The sequence below is a fragment of the Macrotis lagotis genome, chromosome 2, assembly GCF_037893015.1.
Source record: "Macrotis lagotis isolate mMagLag1 chromosome 2, bilby.v1.9.chrom.fasta, whole genome shotgun sequence".
Lineage (NCBI taxonomy): Eukaryota > Metazoa > Chordata > Mammalia > Peramelemorphia > Peramelidae > Macrotis > Macrotis lagotis.
In genome coordinates, this window is record NC_133659.1 from 139,508,138 (window position 1) to 139,532,552 (window position 24,415).

General features: G+C 35.0%; 1 protein-coding gene across 2 annotated transcripts in view; it reads left to right on the forward strand.

The window, feature by feature from the left end:
• Window positions 1-24,415, forward strand: part of OPN3 (opsin 3) — a 61,018-nt gene that overhangs the window by 22,372 nt on the left and 14,231 nt on the right. The gene's annotated exons all lie outside the window — the stretch shown is intronic.

A 24,415-nucleotide genomic window follows, 5' to 3' on the forward strand; every position in this document is an offset into this window, starting at 1 on the left:
ATAGATGGTTTATCTAATTCTGTATTGACTTGTCTATGGGCAGATGGGGTATAATTTTGTTGATATAACTAAGACTATATGCAATTAGACTAAATTGCTATGTAAATAATTTGGAAAATATATTAAAATATATTATTGACATAGGCAATGGTATAGTTATTTTCATTGTGTTCACTTCCTCAATGTCTTCTAATTGCATGGACTCAAAATATAACTTTGGAACAACACCTAGCATTTATGCAGCATTTTAAAATTTTCACAGAACATAATATGATCTCATTTTTATCCTCATAGCAATTTTTCAAGGTAGATACTATTACTATTCCTGTTTTACAGATGGAAAAACTGAGACAGTCAGTGGTTAAATGGCTTTGCCCAGGATTATACAGCTAATAAAAGTTGGAGGCTGGATTTGAACTCAGAGCTTCTGGGCAACCAAGTGACAAATGGATAGAGTACTGGCCTGATGTCAGAAAAACTCATTCTGGGTCTTTGATACAAATGGAGACACATTACTGACATGTTCTTTATTAAAAGATTGCTTGCACCTATTTTTGTTTATTTATTTGTTTGTTTGTTTTTGCAAAGCAGTGGGTTAAGTGACTTGCCCAAGGTCACACATCTAGTAAATATCAAGAGTCTGAAGTTGGATTTGGACTCAGGCCCTCCTGACTCCAGGACCAATTCTCTCTATCATCTAGCTGCCCCACATACCCCTATTAATAAACAAAATCATGCTTAGACAAATGGTCTTATTTTATTTATTTTATTTATTAGTTAAATATCCCCCATGACAAAATGAAGTACTTCAGGTAGAATGTGCTGATGGTGTCTACGCTGCAAAGTCAATACATAGACTTGTTACTAGTAATATTAATTATTGTTAATAATTCATTATTAATTATATATCTATAGGGATTGAAAGTTTATAAAACACATCTCTCAGGATAATTCTATTAAATTTACTATTAATTTGCAGTTTATGAAATCGAGATTTGCAGTGGTATTGTGACTTGTTCTTTGATTATACATCTAGTCACTGTCAGAACTTGCAGAAAAATCCTTATTTCCTGACTTCAAATCAAATGTACTTTCTACTATGCTAGCAAAACCTGAACTATTTAGATAATTCAAACCACAGAAGATCTCTTTTTGGGCCTGAAATTTTGACCATTAGTTCAAAAACATGATTTTTGTGTCAATACAGCCTTGAGCTGCAGCTTACCAAATAGAAACAACTTTTTCTTTATATGTAAAGAGAAAATAGCCACTTATATTCCATAGCATAAAATGTCTCATAAAGATAATCTGATTAACAAATATTGAGTATAAAGTACCAGCTGTGCTGGGCTTATAAGAAATCTTGTTTGAGGCTCTGTCCTCCTCAGTTCAACTGCATTGGGAAAAAGAAGGATGATTCAAATATGTACTTTGTTCAAATATCTCTTTCCTCTCATATATATTCCTGGTGCATGGTTTTAATTTTGTCATTTGAAATCTCTTCCTTCTTTTTCTTCTGTGAAATACAGCACATAAAATGGAACTTAAAAAAAAAGAGGATGCATCCAGTGTAAGAGACAGAAGTCACTGAAGGCTCTTAAGTGGGGAAGAGATGTGTTAACATCAGCAGGTATCATGGCTTAGAAAGCTCACAAGGTTTAGAACTGGGGTAGGGATAGAGCACTTTCTTTTTAGTTATCTTTTCATTTATTTATTTCATTGTTGTCATTTTGTGTGTGTGTGTGTGTGTGTGTGTGTGTGTATTTTGTGTGTATTGTTCTCTTGGTTCTGTTTATTAAGTGGTGTCATATCTTATAAACCTTTCCATTTTTCTCTAAATCCCTATATTTGTCCTTTCTAACCATACAATGATACTTCATTATACTAATTACCACAGGTTTTTCAACCATTCCCCAAGCAATTTGAATCCATTTTGTTTCCAGTTCTCAGCTACCAAAAAGAGTATTGCTTTGAATATTTTGGTTTATTTTGGACCTCTGATTTAGTTGTTCCTGACATAAATGTGCAATTAGATGATCCAATGGAATAGCAAAGGACTAGGAGTCAGAAAAATCTGAGTAGCCATTTTCTTGCATAAATCCCAGTTGAAATCCAGAGCATCAGTACTGCTTCACAAGTCCACCAAAATCCATCAGGGAGCCTGTCTTTTCATAGCCCCTCTAGCATCAATTATTGACATACCTTTTTGACCTTTTTCACAGAATTAAATTTTCATAGATTTTCCCAGAATGAAGTGTAAAACCTTAGAACTGTAATAATTTTATTGTTGGAGATTTGGAACAAAAGGTTCAAACACATGGGCTGTATGTGACCCACCATGCTCCTGAATGTGGCCCAAATCATACTGAAATGTAACTGGGAAATATTTAACAAAATAAATAAAAATACAACTAGGCATGAATAATACTGCATTTTAAAATCAAGTCAATATGCAGTTGGCAGAGATCCTTATATACTGTTAAGTGATTTCAGTATTTATTTGAATTTAACATCACTGATTTGGAATATGTAAAAGTTTCAAGAAAATGTCAATTTCTGCTTTACCCTATGCATCCTCCAACAATAACCAATTCAGGTTTTACTGCTCAAATCTTGGCACATTTGCTCCTTTCTAAAGCTTTGCCCTTTCTGTTTACCACCGTCTTAGAGAAGTTGCTTACTCTGTTCTCACAGTTTTCCTTCTATGGCTTGGAGTCATTGTAGTTCACTTTCCAGCTGACTAGTTACTTTTAAAGAATTATTTAGCTGAGAGTTGTACTCTGCCCTCAGAGAAAACTGACACCAAACCTTCTGGCTGTGTTTTGATACTCTTGGGTTGAGTCAGCAACACAATAATAGAAAATTATCGAAAATTCAACAAGAAAGTTACTAACTGCCATGTGATCTAACTTCCAAGGGGCCGTTTCTGATGAGAGTGCTGTAAAATATTCAAAGGATAGACAAGTGCTGCGTTGGATAAAACAGAAAGGTAATCTGAAACCATAAACTCCGAAGAGGTCTTTACTGTAATGATGAAGACAATTTAGAGCCTCTGGATTGCCTTAGATTTTTAAAACATTTAATTCAAAATCATTTATTAATCGATCAAAAAAGCATTTATTAAGGATTTGTTATATGCCAATCACTGTGCTAGGTACTGGGGTTATAAAATAAAAATAAAATGGTTTCTACCCCCAAAGGGCTCACAATCTATTGTTTATAGTTCTTGATATTATGTCTACAAAGATAGATAGATCCTCATTATGGTCTAATGTATGGGGAAAACAGAGAAGGAGGAAAAAAAAGAAAACATACAAATAACTGTGATATCAGAGAGAAAGTAATTGGAATGGATAGAAGTTCCAGGAAAACTGCTATGAGAAATCTGAGTGAAAAATTCTCCACTTTCAGCTTGGAGAATAGACCTAGGAAGAAGTCAAGCTGTCACTGAGTTGGGTATAGAAGGAAGGGAAGTATTTCAAAATAAAGAGATTTAGAGGAGTACATAGTTGGTACAATGAAAATGCCAAGCCCCTAGTTAGGAAGACTCATTTTCCTGAGTTCAAATTTGGCTTCTAATACTTACTAACTCTCTGACCCTGGGCAAGTCACTTAACTGTGTTAGCCTCATATTTCTCTAACTGGAAAAAGAAAATGGCAAACTATCCCAGTACCTTTGTCAGGAAAACTACAAATGGGGTTATGAAGAGCTGGACATAACTGAAAAACTGAACAATAACAAAAGATGGGAAGATGACTGTCTATTCCAGAAATTTGGAATGGCATGAACAAAAGTGAGAGAGGACAAAACAAAAGAGTTTGTTTGAAGGGAAATAGTGTATCATGCCTTTCCTTTTCCTCTGCAGTGCAAAGATTTTATAAGCCTATGATGAAAGAAATGAATAAAACACTTGGAGAATGAAAATATCCTAGAACTATAGAAGACTCAACCCATTCCTGATATGGAGTAGAGTTAAGGAAGGGAAACTAACTCATCTTTGGTTCTCAACTTGCCAGTTTTGCAAGATTACTCCAGGGATGATTCAGTCAGCTTATTAAAGAGGAAAGCAATACATCCAGGAAAAGAGTCCCTTAAATAAACTTCTTTTCCAAATAGCCCATGCAAGGACTCTCTCTTTCTCTCATTCCCAATACCTTGTACATGCACATGGTAAGCTCTTATTAAATGCTTGTTGATTTATTCATTGAGGAATAAATAATTTACACAAATTAGAATATATATTAATTTCAAAATGAAATGCATACCTGCTAGAGTCAGGGCTTTCAAGGTGAGGTATGAGATATCCAAGATGCTATCTGGGGCATAATGGCACAAGATACCTTGGGATATGGGGCCATTCCATCAGCAGTGATTAAGACAAAGGCAGAATCTTGATTTTAGTGAAGAGAGCAGCAATGGGGGCAGTCAAAGCAGAGTGCAAAAGGGTCAAAGCAAAAAAAGATATCTATAGGCCATAGTGAAACTTTTGTTAGCAAAATAGCAGTGTGATCTAAATTCAGAATCAGAGTCAAGGGCAAAAACTGTTAATCAACTAAAGGGGTAATTTGCAGATCTAAATTGGATCAAAGACTGGAAATGAACTTTTAATACTGAATCTAAATGAGTCCAATTATAGGGACTTAATTTTTCTAATGATTTGAATGTGTATTTATTCTACAGTCTCCTTAATGGGAAACCACTGTGCTAACCACAAAAGTGGACTATTCCCCTCATTTCATAATATTCATTTTCCTTTTGGAAATAGAAAATGTATGATAACTGTGTAATAAACTTTCATCATCAACACCTATTAAACAGACATCTTCCATTTTAGATCTTATGGAGAGGGGAGAAGAGGAACACAAAACAGGACCAGATATGGTCTTCACCCTCAGCTTATAATCTGTTGGGGAGAGGAGACAAATCTCAATGTATGATTTGTAGCTGTAGGAATTCTCTCTATCAACATAGGAGGCAACTATCTAGCATTTTGGAAATAAGTTTTAGGGAGTTACCCAAATGTCAGAAAAGTGTGATGATTAGTCCATGGTCAAAGAATTATTAAAGTATTAGTCATGAAATTTGAATGGTACTTCAACACACTATATGCTATGCCAAGCTACAAACCCAAAATAAATATGAGCAGTGAACAATATGAACAAGGTCAGAACAATAAAACAATGAGGTTAGTAATGAGGTTAGCTTGCTTGAGGATTAGAGTTAAAAGGTAAGGAGAGAAAAGACTGAATTCCTGGTGCTGGAGTTAATTGATAGAAGTATGATAGACTAGAAGAGGAGGTTGGACCTTCTTTAACAAGACTTGGGATAACAGACTAGGTATGAAATCAGGCAAAATGCCTGAACAATATTTTAGCAGAATAATTAATGAGAAGCAATATGACATAGCACATAGAGAGTTGAGCTTGAAACTAGGAAGACCTGATTCAAGTTCCATCCCAGACAGACTTGCCATGTGATCCTGGGCATATTACTTACTTAGAGCTCTTAGGCAACTCTCTAAAATTAGAAGTTGCATAGAAAATTCCAATATGCATTAGTACAGGAAGTTTCCTCATTCAGAAATTCTCAGCATTAATGAAATCACAGATCCAGTCCCCACTCCCTCTTTTCTTTTTTTTTTAATTTAAATATTTTATTTACTTTTCCAACTACGTGCAATAGTAGTTTTCAAAAATCATTTTTGTGAGGTTTTGAGTGTTACATTTCTCTCTCTCTTCACTTCCCCCTCCCATTGACAGAAAGAAATCTATATAGCTCTACATGTATAACCATGCTAAACATAGATCCATATTGTGAAAAAAAATCAATTCCAAATGGAAAAGAATATTTGAGAGAAAAAAAATATCATCATAAAACTTTTTTTAAAATTAAAGATAGTAAACTTTGATCTCCATTTAAACTACAAAGTTCCTTCTCTGCATGTGGATGGTATTTTTCATTATATCTTTTTGAATCATCTTTGATTTTTGTACTGCTGACATGAACAAGTTCATCATAGTTGCTCATCACCCAATGTTGCTATTACTGTGTATAATGTTTTTCTGGTTCTATTCACTTCACTACACATCAGTTCATGCAAGTCTTTCTAGTCTATTTTGGAGTCCTGTCTTTCATAATTTCTTATAATACAATATAAACAGGAGTGTTCCATCACAACCTTATACCATAATTTGTTCAACCATTCTCTAATTGATGGGCATCCCCTCAATTTCCAATTCTTTGACACTATAAAAAAAGAGCTGCTATAAAATTTTTGTTCATGTAGGTTTTTTCCCTTTTTTGTGATCTCTTTGGGATTCAGACCTAGTAGTGGTATTGCTGGATCAAAGGGTATATACAGTTTTATTGCCTTTTGGGCATAATTCCAAATTGCTCTCCAGAAAGGTTGAATCAGTTCACAGCTCCACCAACAATATATTAGTGTCCCAGTTTTCTCACATGTCTTTTAACATTAATCATTTTCCATTTTAATCATATTGGCCAAACTGATAGGTGTGAGATAGTTATTTTAATGCACATTTCTCTAATTAATAATGATTTAGAGCATAATTTCATTTGATTATAGATAGCCTTAATTTCTTCATCCAAGAATTGTTTTTTCATATCCTTTGACCATTTATCAATTGGGGAATGACTTTTATTCTTATAAATTTGACTCAGCTCTCTATATATTTTAGAAATTAGTCCTTTATCAGAAACACTAGTTGTAAAAATTATTTCCCAACTTATTGCATTACTTTTAATCTTGGTTGCATTGGTTTTATTTCATTTAATGTAATCAAATTATCCATTTTGTCTTTTATAAAATTCTGTATCTCTTCTTTAGTCACAAATGCTTTCCTTTCCATAGAGCTGACAAATAAACTATTTCTTATTCTCCTAACTGATTTATGATAATGACCTTTTATGTCTAAATCCTGTGCCCATTTCAACCTTATCTTGGCATAGGGTGTGAGATGGTCTATACCTAGTTTCTGCCATATTATCTTCCAGTTTTCCCAGAAGTTTTTATCAAAGAATGAGTTCTTATTCTAGAAGCAGGAATCTTTGAGTTTATCAAACAGCAGATTACTATAGTCATTTACTACTGTTTCTTTTGCACCCAGTCTATTCCATTGATCCACCATTCTATTTCTTAGCTAGTATCAAACTTTTTTTTTCTTTTTGCAAGGCATTGGGGTTAAGTGGTTTGCCCAAGACCACACAGCTAGGTAATTATTAATTGTTTGAGGCCAGATTTGAACTCAGGTACTCCTGACTCCAGGGCTGGTGTTCTATCCACTGCATCACCTAGCCGCCCCCCAAACAGTTTTGATGACTGATATTTTATAATATAATTTTAGATGGGGTATGGCTAGACCACCTTCCCTTGCATTTTTTTCATTTATTCCCTTGATATTCTTGACCTATCCTCTTTCTAATTAATTTCACATCTTTATACAGCATGGTTTCTGTTAGGGAGAGACTAGAAGGAGGTGGATTAGACATAATCATCATAATACAAGGAAAAATCAAAGAGAGTCTAACCCAGAGGAATTAATAGTTCTTATTTAGAGAGCAATGTAATATTTAAAAAGAACATTTTGTTCACAATTCTGTAGAGTATATATTTTGCTCATAATTCTGTAGAGTAGATAGTAACAAGCATCATTATTCCCATCTTATAAATGAAGAAGCTCAAGTTAAGTGAATTTGTCTTCAGACACACAACTAATAAGAATTGAATTGGAATCATTAAACAGTCTGATCCCAAAAGTCTCCTGATTCCAAATCCAGGTCACTGGTCATTATGACACCCTGCCTTTGGAGAAAGAATGGATATGGAGACACTTCAAACAAAAGTCTGCATCCTAGTTTTAAAGCAAATTAAATTGAGTTCCGTGGATCTTTAAAAATCATTTCCTTTATACCAATCTGTCTTTCAGAGTGAAATAAAAAAATAAAGATATATTTATTGTAGATATTGGTTATGGACTTTAGTATTGCTATGCTAATATGAATTACTCTGGAAATACTTCCATGGGATAGGAGGACAACTAATTTTCAAAAGTTGAGAAGATAATGAAAATGGCAAATTATAGATCCTCTGAGCTTAATTTCCATTCTGGAATAATTCTATAACATTATTAAAAAAGAGACGGGGAACATTTAGGAAATGAAATAGTGACAACAAAGAACTCATCACAACATCAAAAGCAAGTCATGCCTGACTCATTTGTTTTTGGGAGGGCAGATTTGCTAAACTGCTAAATCTGCTGTAGGCATAGTTTATCTAGATTTTAACTAACAACAAAAATGGGAAAAGATTGCATTGCTCTTCCTGTAAAAATTGTAGAGAGATGTGGACAATAGATGTAAACTCAGCTGGTTAAATAGCCAGACCCAATCTTTTTAATGGGTTAATATCAGTTTGATAGATCTGGTGCTTGGTCCAGTATTACCATTTTTATCAATCACCAGGACAGAGACATACTTTTCAATACTTTTCAAATTTTCAGAGTAAGGAAAGATAGCTAACATATTGTATAACAAAGTCAGGATCCGAAAGAATCTCTACAGATTAAAAATATTGGGATAAATTGAATAAGGTGAAGTTTAATAGTTATTAATAACAGCTTACACTTACATAATATTTCAAGGTTTGCTATGTGCATTATATCTCTCATTTGAGCCTCACAACAAACCTATGAGCTACATGACACTATTATCTTCATTTTATTGATTAAAATACAAACCATAGCTGACTAGTTTCATATCTTGCTCAGGGTGACAAAACCAGGAATTGTCTGAGGTGGGAATCAGATTTTAGTCTTCTTGATTCCAAGTAATGCTACCTACCATCTTCTAAGATTAGACAATGAAAATTTTGTCTGTTTTCTTTGGTCTGAGGCAATCTGCTCGAAGCTTTGCCACTTACTTCTTATGTAAACTTATTCAGTCATTTTTTTTCAGTAGTACCTAACTCTTTGTGACTCCATTTGAAGTTTTTCATGGTAAAGAAACTGGAGCGGTTTTTTTCTCCAGCTTATTGTACAGATGAGGAATTGAGGCAAGCAGGGTTAAGTGAGTTGTGCAGGGTCACCCAACTATTAAGGTCTGAGGCCAGATTTAAACTCAGGAAATGAATCTTCCTGACTTCAGGCCTATCCACTGTGTCATCTAACATCTCTAGATTTTAGCCTCTTCATTTGTAAAATGTAGATGGTACCTAAGAATTCTTACGGTTATTCCCTGTGATTTATGACCTTACTGAATCATTCTGATTTGGAATATATTTTCCCTGATATGTCAGGAGCTTTTAGTTATTGAAACATAAAGACTGCTGTAGAAATGAAGTTGGCTGCATTTCCACCTGGTTTCCAAAAATAGATCTCTCTCTCTCTTTAAGTTTCTTACCTGAAAGTACATTTTTGATTCCATGCAAAGAGTTTTAATTTTCAGGCTATGATGAATTCCCTTATGTATTAAATATCCAAGAAATTAAGATGATTTCTAGAGGAAATAGCTAAGAAAGAAGGAGAAAAAGGCATAAGGACACATCATGAACTGGAAATGGAAGCTATTACTTGGATAAAATTTTGATAAATCAAATCCAATGAAAAATGCTGTATTGAAAAATGACTTAGTTGGCATTTTCCAATTAGAGGATTGATTCTATATACAAGAAGGGGTCAATCAAGTGTTTTTTTGGGGGGGTGGGAGAATAAACTCATAAAGAAGATTATTTCAGAAAGAAAAATGAACATCATAATATTTTTATGCAGAGGAAAATCTTATTAATTCACCTTCATTACCTTGGAAATTCCTATAATTTATATACAGGCTAATGTAAAATTTATCTTCCCTAGTATAATTAGAATTAAGAAATCTACTAAGCAAAGAAATGGTGTACAAACTTTATAGGACAATATTAATCCACTAGAATTCTCTTCAAGAATATTAGAGGTATCTAATTATACATAAAAAACTATCCTCCTAAATTATATGTGTTCAACGTGATATAAAAGCCTGACCACTATTATCTATTGCCTACTTTGTTGTAATGGTATTATAACAACAATAAAAAGAATAGATTATTTTGATAAATATAGAGGATGGGGGATATGCCTATCTATACAAGTCCATAACTTTTCATTGTGGGACAGCTAGGTAGCACAGTGGAAGAGTACTGAACCTGGATTAAGAAAGACTCATCTTCCTGAATTCAAATCTGACCTTAGTTGTTACTAACTTGGTGACCCTAGACAAATCACATACCCTATTTGTCTTAGTTTTTGGTCATAACAAGTTAGGCACAACTGAAATGCCTCAACAACTTTCTCATAAACTTAAAATCTTGTCTCAAGTACTCAGAGGGGACTTACCTGCAACACAGGTCTTTCTGGCTCTACGGCCATCTCTCCACCAACTATTTCTCAACAACAACAACAACAATAATGATAGTTAACATTATATAACACTTTAATGTATGTAAATGCTTTGCATATACTATCTCATTTTCTTCTTAGCCTATCGGATTCTTTAGATCTATCTATCTATCTATCCATCTATCTCTCTCTCTCTCTCTCTCTCTATCTATCTATCTATCTATCTATCTATCTATCTATCTATCTATCTATCTATCATCAATACCGTTTTGCAGATGAGAAAACTGAGGCCCAGAGAAGTTAAATGACTTGTAGAAAGCCACATAGCAAATTTATGTAAGATGTAGGATTCAAACCCTGATTCTCCTGACTGTAAGTCCAGTATTAACTCTTATATTCCTTACTGAAAGAGTATTAGACCTGCAAAGAAGACCCAAAAGAAAATGAGGTATAGAAGAATACCAAGTTCATCTTGCTTCTGTAGGGGGAGTTCCCAAAAAACAAGTTGCTAGAGGCCTGGCCAGTGTCAAGGAGAATTATGTACCAGGGCAGGGAAGATAAAGAAGATAAAGTTCTGAAAGTACACTTAACTTGAACTGAACATCTATTAATGGAATAACAAACAAATGTCTAATATATATATAATATATAATATATATTATATATGTGCATATATATTTAATTAATATTTTTAAGAGTTTTGGATCTAGAATCAGGAAATGAATTTAAATCTTTCTTGAAGCAATTAGTATGAACTTGAGCAAGTCAAAACTTTTATAAGTTTCAGTTTTTCTCTTTTGTAAGACAAAAATGATAATATTTGTAATACTTTTCAAACTTATTGGAGGATGTTTTATACACCTTAAATTTTTATCTAAATACAAATGATTATTATTATTATTAGAAGAAATCTGAGGTATCTTTTTAGAGACACTGCAGACCCAGGTTAAAGACTGTATGAATAAGGGCAGCCAGATAACTCAGTGAATAGAGCACCAGCCCTGGAGTTAGAAGGACCTGAGTTCAAATCCAGTCTCAGACACTTAATAATTACTTAATTGAATGACCTTGAGCAAATCACTTAATCCCATTGCCCTGCCAAAACAAAACAAATTAAAACAAAGATTTTACAGATGATATTTTTATCTCTACCTTTAAATGAATTACTAGGTTGTTTGAAAAGAAATACAGGAAGAAAAATGAGCTAATTATGGAGATAAAAGCAATCCCCACTATTTCATATATATAATATATATATATATATATATATATATCTATATGTATGTATTAATCCAGCCTCTGATGGTATCACTTTCAAGGAGGAGAAACCCAATACCTTTCAAGGCATTACATTCTAAAATGTTAGGAAGTTTTTCATGATATCAAAGTTAAATATGCCTCTGAAATTTGTACACATTGCATCTGATTCTGCCCTCTGGGGCCATCTTGAACAAGTCTAATCTCACCACTATTCAAAAACCCTAAAATACTTGAGGATAACCATCAAGTTTCCTTCCCCCAATTCCCTTCCACCCCAAAGGCTTCTCTTAGCAAGGCTAAATATCTCATTTCCTTCAAGGAATCTTATAGTATGATCTTAAGGCCCTTCATGATTCTAGTTGGTTTCCTTTGGACACTCTCCAACTTATTAATGACTTTCTTAAACTGTGGAGATCCAGAACTGAATGTATTATAGTGAGACAAATCATCTCCTCATTCCAAGAAGTTATGCTTATCTCAATGTAGGACAAGATAAGATTGGCTTAATGCCCTAATTCTCAGTTCTTTTTTCAAACTGTTATCTAAGTCATGGCTCTATCATCTTGTATAGTTAAGTTGAATACTTTTTTATTACTTATTTGTAAGACTAAATTTATCCAGATTTCATTTCATCTCAGTAGATTCAGCACAGTGCTCTACCCTCAAGATCATTTTGGATCCTAACTTGGTTATCCAGGTAATGTTAGTTATCCCACCCACTTTAAAATCCTTTGCAGATTTGATGAATGAACCTTCTTTCAATCAGTCACTACTTTAATGATTGATAAGTTCACACAGGAGCACAGAGCCAAATACAAATCCTTGGTAAGAGATTGGAGATCTCTTGCCAAGTTGACACAAAATCATTAGCAACCTAAATATTAGGAATTCTATAGCATTCCCTTCATCTATCAGTAATCCTTTTGAAAAAGGAAATGAGGCTTAGTCTAGCATGACTTATTCTTGATGAAACCATTCTGGTTCTTTGTAATCGTCATTTCCTGGCAATTTCTAGATCACCAACCATCTCGTTAAATATCTGTTTTTAGAATTTTTGTAGGAATTGAAGTCAATCACACTTACCTTTAGGACATTAATCTTGTGGCTTCTCTTATGTTTTCCATGTATAATCTTTCAAATATTCCTGCAATCATCTATACTTGAGGATGTATTATATTAGGCTTAGGTGCCTAATAAAAATAATTAGCTTCCCTCTTATGGTCTCTCCTTATTTATATTAGTTATCAGCATCGTATTAACTTTTTTATTGTTTTTTTTCACTTTTAGTGAAAATATCATTCTCCTTATCAGAGAAAACAGAAGCAAAATAAGAATTTTGTTTTGTCTGCTCTCTATTCTTAGCTATCATTATCCCAATCACATCAAACAAAAAGCCTATCCCTTTTTTGATTCCCACTTTGCCCAATATAGTTTTTAAATTGCTGCTAACCTCCCTCAACAACCTCTACTATACACTTATCAAACCTGATACTAATTTCCAGGATTGTGACGTACTTTTTTTTAATCTGGTCTTGTTTGCATCTTCTATACATTTCCATCTTTCTTTTGAACTCTTTGAAATTTATTTCCCCCAAATCTAGTGTGGTTGTCAGAGTATGCCCAAATTTCCTTTTTTCTGTATCACAAACTCTAAGAAATAATAGACACTTTACTGCAATGTTCTCATTATTTCTAGTCCTAAAAACCCTGTTTTTAGAATCAGATTCAGACTAGTAAGTTAATAAAAGTAAGTTTATTATGTGTAAGGCCCTGTGCTAGAATTGTTGATTCCTCCAAATTATGAAGGATGGAATTATCATTAAGGCATGTCAAAAAGTTATTTGCTTCTCTGTTTTTAGAAATGCATTCCAGCAGATGTCTGTATATTTAAAATTGTCATTATTACTATATTATGTCTCTGTGCCAGGCTTGTGATATTCTTCCCAAACTCTTCATCTATGTCATCTTTCTGTCTGAGTGGTTTAAAGTATATTCCAATGGCATGGAGTGGGGGGAGAAATGTCTTTTATTTCTCTCTCCCCTAACTATAATCAAATGTTTTCCTCTTCTAGTTCCTGTTTTTTTTTTGTGAATATGCTTTCTTAATATACAATACTACCAAAATTTATCTTTTACCTTCCCCCCGCATTCCTTTTGAATAAGGTATGGGTTTAATCTTCATTTCTCTAATCTTGTGGTCTTTCTTCTGTTTTCTGTGTATAATCTTATGATGCAGTAATCATCATGATTCAGTGATTTACTTTGAGGTAAAATTTCCCTCCTTGTATTATGATCTTAAGTCCCTCTTTTGTGGTAAAATTTTGGATATTTATGTATAAATATTTGACATGAACTATTTTATTAATGACTGCTTTCTTGGAGTTGATTTCCTGATAAGTTTGGAATGTAGTACTTGCTATTCTTTCTTAATTTAGCAATTCTCTATGATATCTAACTTTGGAGATATATGTAAGTAGTATTTCTCTTCCCCCATCATTCACTGAAGTTCTTTTGATTAGATTTGCGAGACACTTGTCAGATACTTTATTAGCCCCCATCCACCATGCTATGCTTCCTTCCCCATCATATTCAGAACTGATTTGATCTCACTTAATTTAGCCTAACTCCAATGACAGCATATACCTAAGTATAATACATCTGCATTTCTTAAAATACATTATAGATATGAAAAATATGTGAAGATTTTTTCAATTATTTAAGAGTTTCTCCAATCTAGTCTAAGGAAGTATGTTTTTGCTCTATAAGCAAGTCAAGCAAGTTTATTATTTACTCAGAAACTGCAAAATGACCTGACTTTTCAGAGATGAAGCAAATTATAAAATCCACACTACTTTTTCAATTCAGGTTTCTTATTCTTTAAATTTTGAATTCATAAAAATTAAAAATTAACAAATCGTTGCCTTGGTGGCACCACTACAGGGAGAAATTTAAGTATCTAGGCCCTTTAATCAGATGTATGTTTGCTAAAGGTAAAACTATTTGGCAGTTCTCAAAGGCCTGTGTGAACATAACTTGGTGCTCGCTGGTATGGATGGGAAGTGCAGGTGTCAAGTGGGTTTCCTAATCTATTTTCCTACTTCCCATTCAATGGTTAAACCCAAAAGTTTCAAATGAAATGTTTCTATTGTCCTCAGGATAATTTCTCTTCATATTTCCCAAGAGCCTGATCATCCAAGGATTACTAGAAATCTTCCCTATTAACTCTAATCCAAGCTATGTTCTATAGAATCCTGGTATATTCTGTACAATGTGATTTGGGATTTCATGAGAAAGCATAAATGGCATCTTCATCTTTAGAATACTAAATATGGAATTTCCTATATAATGAAAATATTTGCACACTCTAACCCCACAAGGCCAACATTTTTTTAGTTGCATCTGTGTATTTTCAACCTATAAATAAATGTTCTGTGGTCAAATTCTTTTGGATATGCTGCTGAGACCACGGTATCATTTTATTGAAGGTAAATTATTCAATATTGCCATCTAGCGGGATGAAGGGGAAATGAATATTCCTTGAGAAAAGAGCAAAATAAAGTCTAGTTTATTTTTGGTTGCCTTATTATGAATATGTAAGACTCTATTACCAATTTTTTCTTCAGCCCATGTCCCTTTAATCCCAAATACTAACCAAGGCAATTCTGTTTCAGATCACTGTCCTTATAATTATTACTTATATTTATATGATGCTCTAAATTCTATTTGTAAAGCACATCATCTCATTTAATCTTTACAATTGAGTTATGAAGAAGGCATGGTTATTGGTTATCTTCATTTTACAGTTAGGTGAAGAAGTGAATTGAGTGCTAGAATTGGAATCAGAAAAGTGTGAGTTCAAATCAAGTTTGGATATGTATTAGTTGTATCACCTGGGCAGGTCAATTAATCTCTATCTGCTTCACTTCTCCCAACTGTAAATGAGAAAATAATAGCATTATTTCTCAGGGTTGTTATAAAGTTTAAATGTCATATTACTTATAAAATGGATACCTAGCATGTCACAGATGATTAATAAATGTTTATTTCTTTCTTTCCTTTACTGATGAGGATCAACTATCTTGTTCAAGGACATATGGCTAGTAAATGTTAGAATCAGGACTTGAACCCAGGTTTTCTAAGTCCCAAGTATAGGGATCTTTTCACTACATTATGCTTTCTTTCACCAAATACCCCTCAATGGTATGAGTAGTATAATGGAAAGAGCATTGACTCTGGAGTCAGCAGATCAGGATTCAATCCTACCTCTATCATATAATGGTTTGTTTTGATGCAAGTAAAATATCTTCCCTGAGTCTCAGTTTCTTTACCTGTTACATAAGGAGACTAGACTATATGATCTCTGAAGTTTCTTCAAATTCAAATCTGTAATTCATACATTCCATAAGAATAAACATAATGATATAGGAAATTTCATATTTAGTACACTGGAATAGTACTGTGGCCATAATTATCAGCAAGTTAAATCAAAAGCACATACAATCCCCCAATAATCATGTGAAGATAAGCATTTGCATTCATTATCTTCCTGGACAAAATGCTTAGTGGAAAATATATGGGATAATTCTTATGACCCTCCTCTGTGTAAATTATAAAATGAGTGTGTAATTTTAATTAAGGTGATTACTATGTGCATTTCTGATTCTATATTGAACTAAAAATGGTCTAGAATTACTAGGTTGTTATAATCTTAATTTTCAGTGCTAAGTGCTTCACAGTAAAAATGGGAATTACAGAATTTTTAACTTTGAATATATTCCAAGTGATAATTTATGAACAAATTAATTTTATAAATAACCAAGTGTCTAACAGTCCAAGGATTGTAAAATACTTACTTGTTCATAGAATGTCATCAGTAAAAGTGTCCTGGGGGACAATGAACATGAAGCAACCATAGGGTCATAAGAGGATGAATTTAGAGCTGAAAGAGACCTGAGAGGCCATAAATTCTATTTTGCAGATGAGAAAACTGAAATTCAGAAAGATTAAATTATTTGCATGAGGTGACCACAGCTAGTAAGTTTCTGAGGAAGCATTCTTGACCCAGTATCCAGTGCTCCATGTCCTATGAAGATGACTTTATGAAACTGAAGTTATTTATCCTAGAGAACAGAAGTAAAGATGATGAGGTAGAGCAGAAAGTAGCTTATATTTAAATTTTTGAAAGATTGTCAAATGGAAGAAGGATTTAATTTTTTCTTTTTGACCTCACAGGAAAGAATCATTAGCAATGAACAAAAGTTACAAAGAGACAAATTTAGATTTGATGTAAGGAAGAACTTTCTAAAAATTAGAGATGTTCAAAAGTGGAATGGAATTCTCAAGAGGTGATGTGTTCCTCCTCTTAGAGATCTTCAAATAGAGATTGGATGATCTCATGTTAGATTTTTCTAGATTTGGGATTATTTTTTAATATGTACTATATTGAAAGGACATTGTGGTTCCTTCCAATTCCCAAATTTGTTGGTTGTTCAACCCATACCAAAACAAGAATCCCTTCAACAGATCTCTTATCAATTAATGTTATTATCAATTATTCTTTGACCTCTGTTGTTGCTACAGTCTTTATCCAGCTGATGTGATGAGGGATAGGAGGGAATAGACCTGTAATTTCATTAGTATTGAGAACTCCCTGTAGCAGTGTAGGTCTTCCTTATTCTTGCAGTGATATATATATGCATCTCTCTCTCCATATATATATATATATATATATATATATATATATATATATATATATATATATATATATATATAGTGCCTAATATGACTGACTTGATAAATCTTTTAAAAAATGGGAGATAAAAATCAAGAAATTTGTGCATGAAATCTTAGGATGGGAAGGAACATCATGGACCATCTAGTCCGATTCATACCTGACAGAGATTTCCATCCACAATATTGCGAGATCTCACTCCTTCCTGAAGCAGTCCATAGCACTTTTGCCCAGCTTTGTTTCAAATGTTTTCCTCTCTTGGAGCTAATATCTTTCTTCCTGCAACTTTTACCACTCTCCTTGAGTTTTTCAACATTGAATTAAGCAGAAGAAATCTAGTCCCTTTTCTATATGGCTGATCTTCTTCAAACTAAACATTCACAATTTCTTCAATTGATCCTTATATGGTGTCATCTTCAGTCCCTCAATAACAATAGTTATCCTCCCCTGGAATGTTCTCTGAATTTTAGTATCTTCCCTAATGGGGTACCTAGAGCTAAGTCCAGCTGTGATTGAGTAAGGCAGAGTACAATGCAACTATTATCTTTTTTCAGTATGGTCATTATGCTTCTCAAACATCCAAATTCACTTTATTCATAGTATGTTCAATTTTGGAGAGTCCTTCAACTAGGAGGGCAGAAAGGCTACTCCTTTCCAGGGCCAGTGGCACTCTTCAAAGCTACAGGTTAACCCTAGGTTTCAAGTTCTGTTTTTTAGCTTTTGCTTTCTTGCAACTCAAATTTTGCATGTTCTCAGTTTTCCTTTCTACCTATCAAAATCATAAACAATCTCCAAGGTTCATCCCAGGTCCCCCTTCCTCTAGGATATATCCTTCAAAGTGTATTTCTACCCTAAAGTACCTCACCCCACACAGTGTTGTTATATTCTTTCACGTATTATTTTTTATTTGTACCTTGTGTACTAGCCATTTATTTCTGAGTGGAAGCTCCCTTGAAGACAAAGACCATGTCCTGTGCCTCCTGTAACTCCCATTGTACATAACCAAGATCTAGACATATGGGCATTCAAACTACTATGCTGTTGATTGACATAATAAATATTATCAGAAATGCCAAGGGCATCAACTTGTCCCTTAAAAATATTTAAGGATATGGATAAACATCTTTGAAACCTATGGGAATGGTAAAAAGATATGGCTCAACCAGTATACATACAAGATATATGTATATATCAGCCCATACCTGAAGGAGTAGGTTCAATATTAGCTCAAGGATTTATTTTAAAATAATACAAAAACATGCAATTGATTTAGCCCTAAAATCATAGGATCTTAAGACTAGAGCTGGAAACAACCTACCTAATCTAGCCCATCCTCATTGCCCAAGATTATGTGGGTATGAATGGTAGAAAGGAAGGAAGGAAAAAAGGAAGAAAATAATTAAAGTGTGCCACATATTTCATATTGTAATTTTAAAAATAAAATTATCTCAGGTTATTTAGACCTAGAAAATATTTTGGTAGGGGCTGACATGTACTTTGGCTAAGGTAATACAGACCAAATCCATATATGTGAGTATGACAAAATGAGGTTGGTTCAAAAGAGTTTATCTATAATAGCATAAGGAATGAAAAACAGACTCATCTTAATAGACTTATGGTAACTAACCATAATGGATAATTTTGTCACCATTTTCAATAGTTTGATACCTTCTGCTTTTCAAAATTCTATTTTTTTATTAAAAAAGAAAAACAAGAATAAAACACTAAAGGTGAAACTGCATTTTCTCTTTCCTCTAATCTTAAGAGCCTTTTTCCTTAACTTCCTACACATGAGAAATAAATGCTAATTTGTAAGGCAGGTGTGTTCAATCACACTAATTTTTTGTTCTCGGATGGAAAACTTAATGTTGATAAATGTAAATGAAATTAAACTAATAAGCTACAGACAATGTTTTAACAAATTTTCTTGCAATTATACCACTGAATACTCAACTATACTCAATAATGAGGTTACTAGTTGAATGATCCTGGGCACATCAGTTTGTCTCAGACATAGACCTAGTAATTATTTACTATGATCTGCATTTTCAGTAGTAATGGTGGTAGTTGGCCAGCATTTGTAAATGGAGGTAATAGACGGATTCCTTTTCCACAATCATTTTTCCTCTCAATGATGAATGAGAGGGCCAGGTTGGAAACAGATCCAGAGAAGATATGCAGTAGGAAGGGCTCAGGGAGGGGAGGAGAGCTCTGTTTCTAAGGCTCTTGGTTTGTTTCCATTAGGATATAAAGAGAGATGGCAGTCAATGTGGTGGTGGTGTTACTCTCTTGGTACGCTCTGTCTCCCGTCTCCCGTCTCTCCTTCAGGGAGCCCTACTGCTTCAGTTAGCCTGGCTGGTCTTCCTTGAGGGTACCAGTTGATTGGCAGGATGTAGGGATGGTTGTCCCTTTGTTCACTGGGTTTGTCACATTGCTGCATAGCTTTAATGGTTGGACTAGAAGGAAGCCCACACTGGTTCATTCATTCAAAAATATTTTAAAAGATCAACCTGTACACACACACACACACAAACACACACACACACACACACACACATTTATATATATTTGAACTCCTCTCTTAGTTTAGATTTCTTGAAGCCTCTTTAATTTTATCTGTGGAAATGACTTCTTACCTGATTCCTTAACTTATTTCATAGTTTCATACCAACAATTAACATACTATAACTCCTTGACTTTTCAGCTCTACCAGAAGAGCATTTCCAAGGACATTTTAAACTCCACATTTGGCCAAAAAGACTAGGCCCTAGGGATCATCAGTTTGGTGATTTCTTTTTGAATTGGGATCGGAATTTTTGGGGAAAGGAAAGCCATTAGTGAGAAAGGAAAAAGGAAGGAAGATGGGATCAAACAGATGCATCTAACCTCATAGTATTGGTTCCCCAGTCTCTGCCCTTCATCCAGATATGATGAGGCTTCTAGATGATGTCTTAAAACTGAAACACCTGCTATCAGCCCCTATTTCAGTGAAAGCTGAGATAGTCTCCTGTTTAAATGTTCCTCAGAAAAGAAAGATGTTCTATATTCACATCCTCTATGCAAAAACAAGTTTCCTAAATAGGAAATTATATAAACATATATAATAATTTATATACCTATTGACCTACAAAAATAAGCCTTGAAGGTGAGAATCTGGGTTAGATAAGTCTCAGAAGGATAACATCCTGAGTCTTCATATGAGGTGATAATGAGAAATTCTGGAACTAGGATTTCTTCATGTAAATCCTTCTATATCATTTCCACAATTAACCTGCATATATGTCCATAATTATTATAAGTATAAAAGCCTTTTAGAAGTGTTTTCCCAGGGCATAGCCAAGATGGTGACAGAAGAAGAGCCTCTCTTTGGTGCTCTCTAATATTTCAAAACTCATAAAATAAGGACTCTAAATTTTCAAGAGACAGAATCCACAGAGGGATCCAGTAAGGCAGTTCTCCAGCCCAAGGTAACCTGGAAAATCATGGAAAGGTCCCACTCCATGGGGTTAGGGGCAGCAACCCAGATCCAGGAAACAGAAGCAGGCAAGAACCAGTAAGGAGGAGCCCCTAGACAACTGAGTCTTGAGTGTTAAGGCCACTGAAGGTAGGGGAATGGAAAGAGACTTCAGAGGTCTGTCCTCTGTACTTAGAACAGGATTCTTGGGCTCTGATCAATTCAGATCCTTATCACAGTCTAGGAGCCTCATAGAACAGCAGCGCCCCCCCCCCCACCTCAGCCCTGTAGCAGAGAGATGTTCTTGTGATTATTCACAGACCAAGGGGGAAGACAGAGTCTCACACACAGAGATCCTTGTGGGGGGTTGTGTCCCAATAATACTCAAAAGCTCAGGAAGCACCTCAAAACCAGGTGCAGGCTGGAGAAATGTGTAAATAGAGAAAAAAAGAGGAACACCATTGAGAAATACATTGTCTATGATCCCAAAAAGGATTAAAATACTCAATCAGAAGATGAGGAAGTACAAGCTCCTGCATTTAAAGACTGCAAGAAAAATGGAAATTGGGTTCAGACTATGACAGAGCTCAAAAAAGATTTTGAAAATCAAGTGAGGGAGATAGAAGAAAAACCCAGCCCTCAGGGCACACAGAGAGCAAGTGGTCTTTCAGCAGCCTAGATCCCAGAACAGAAGCAGGCTGAGCCCTTAAGCAGGAGCCCCCAGGGCATGAGCCCATTGAACCTAGGGAGGGGAGTGAAGAGAGATTGCAGAGCTCTATCCTCTGCCCCTGGAACAGGAATCTGGGGCTCTGACCACATTCAGATCCTGATCGCAGTCTAGGGCCCCCATAGAACAGCAGGGGGCCCCTCCACCTCAGTCCCATGGCAGAGTGGGGCGCATATGGTCATTCATAGACCAGGAGGGACGACAGAGCCTCACACACTGAGACCCTTGTGGGAGTGTCCCAAAAGCTCAGGAAGAACCCCCAAAATAGGTTCAGGCTGGGAAAATGAGCAAGCAGAGATAAAAGAGGAACACCATTGAGAAATATTTTGCATATAAGCCCAAGAAGGATCAAAATACTCAGTCTGAAGATGAGGAAGCACAAGCTCCTACATCTAAAGACTCCAAGAAAAACAGAAATTGGGATCAGGCTATGACAGAGCTCAAAAAAGACTTTGAAAATCAATTGAGGGAGTTGGAAGAAAAACTGGGAAAAGAAAGGAGAGAGATGCAGAAAAAACATGAAAATGAAGTCAGCAGCTTAGTCAAGGAAATCCAAAAAAATGCTGAAGAAAATAGCATGCTAAAAACCAGCTTAGGTCAAATGGATAAAACAGTTCAAAAAGTTATTGAGGAGAAGAATGCTTTAAAAAGCAAAATTGGCCAGATGGAAAAAAGAGATAAGAAAACTCTGAGGATTCAGACAAAGAATAGAACTCAGGGAGATTGATGAATTTAAGAGAAACCAGGAATCAATACTTCAAAACCAAAAAAATGAAAAATTAGAAGAAAATGTGAAACATCTCATTGAAAAAACAACTGATATGGAAAACATACTTAGGAAAGATAATTTAAAAATTATTGGAATACCTGAAAGTCATGATCAGGAAAAGAGCCTTGACATCATTTTCAAAGAATTACTACAGGAAAATTGCCCTGATATTCTAGAAGCAGAGGGCAAAATAGAAATTGACAGAATCCACCAGTCCCTCCAAGAAAGAAATCCCAAAAAACCATCCCAAAAGAATATTATAACCAAATTCCAGAACTACCAGGTCAAAGAGAAAATATTACAAGCAGCCAGAAGGACACAGTTCAAATATGGTGGAACTGCAGTCAGGATCACACAGGACTTAGCAGCAATTACATTGGAAGCTCATAGGGCTTGGAATATAATATACCGTAAGGCAAAAGAGCTTAGAAGCAGCCAAGGATTAACTACCTAGCAAGGCTGAATGTCCTCTTCCAGGGAAAAAGATGGACTTTCAATGAATCAGGGGAATTTCAAATGTTCCTGTTGGAATGGCCAGAGCTGAACAGAAGGTTTGATCATCAGATACAGGACTCAGGTGAAGCATGGAGATTGGAGGAGAGGGAGGAAAATATGAAGGACTTGATGATGAACTGCATGTATTCCTGTATAGAAAAATGACACTGATAATACTCATATGAACCTTCTCAGTTAATAGAGCAGGTAGAGGGAGCTTTTATAGTTGAAGCACAGGAGAAAGCCGAATTTGAAGATAAAATATGGTGTAAAAATGGAGTCAATAAAAAAAAGGGAAATGTAATGGGAGAAAGAAAAGGGAGAGGGGGAATAGGCCAAGATATTTCATATAATAAGATTTTTCTTTATTACAATGAGCTATTGCAATGATATGGAATAGGGGGAATGAGGGAATCTTCGCTGTCATCAGAGGTGGCTAGGAAAGGAAACAGCATATATACTCAATGGGGTATAGACATCTGGAGTAAAAAGGAGGGGGGGGAGACAAGGGGAAGGGGTGGGGATGTGAATGAAGAAGGAGAGGATGGACCAGGGGGAGAGTGGTCAGATATAACATTTTCTTTTCTACTTCTTTCAAGGGGCTGGGATTGGATGGCCTGTCCGGGACCATAGGGCCAGGTGGATGCTGAGCCTAAGGGGTGGTATGGGTGCTCAGGGCCTCTTGGCCCCAGAGCTAAGGATCTGTCTGCTTTGCCACTCAGCTACCCTACAGCAGAATCAGAGTGAAAGGAGAAAGAAAATATAGTACATGGTAGTGGAGAAATACAAAAGGAGGGAGTTGCGATCAGCAATTACAACTGTGGAAAAAATATGAAAGTAACTTATATGATGGACTTATCATAAAGAATGTGATCCAACTGTGACAGAGTTGGTGGTGTTGGAACACAGACTGAAGCACATTTTTTATTATTATTATTTTGGGGTGGTGCAGGGCAAATGGGGCTGGGTGGCCTGCCTAGGGCCGCATAGCGGGGTGATCGTTGGTTGTCTTGAGGCCATATTTGGACTGGGGTGCTCCTGACTCAGGGGCTGATGCTCTGTCAGCCACCCAGCCACCCCTACTATTATTACTATTTTATTTTATTTTGGGTCTTTTTTCCTTTTTGTTTTTGCAGGGCAGTGGGGTTCAGGTGGCTTGCATGCCACACAACTGGGTGATTGTTGAGTGTATGGGGCCAGGTGTGGGCTCAGGTGCTCATGGATTCAGGACTGGTGCTCTGTCCATTGTGCCACCTGGCCATACCTGCAATTATTACTATTATTTTTTTTAATTTTAATTTTTTCTCTCCCCTTTACTTTATTGCTCAAACAAGTCTATATTTATGGGGGGGAGGGGTATTTCATTTACTTTTAAACAAGAATATTTTATTAATGTATAAAAAACATTTGTATAAAATGAGAAAAAATATTAAATTAAAAATTTTTTAAATTTAAAAAATAAACTTATCAGATCCAACCCCCCCCCAAAAAAAAAGAGTGGAGGAGAAGGGTAAAATATGAGGGATTTAATGATGATGAGCTACATGTATTCCTGCATAGAAAAATGATACTGATAACACTCATAAGAAA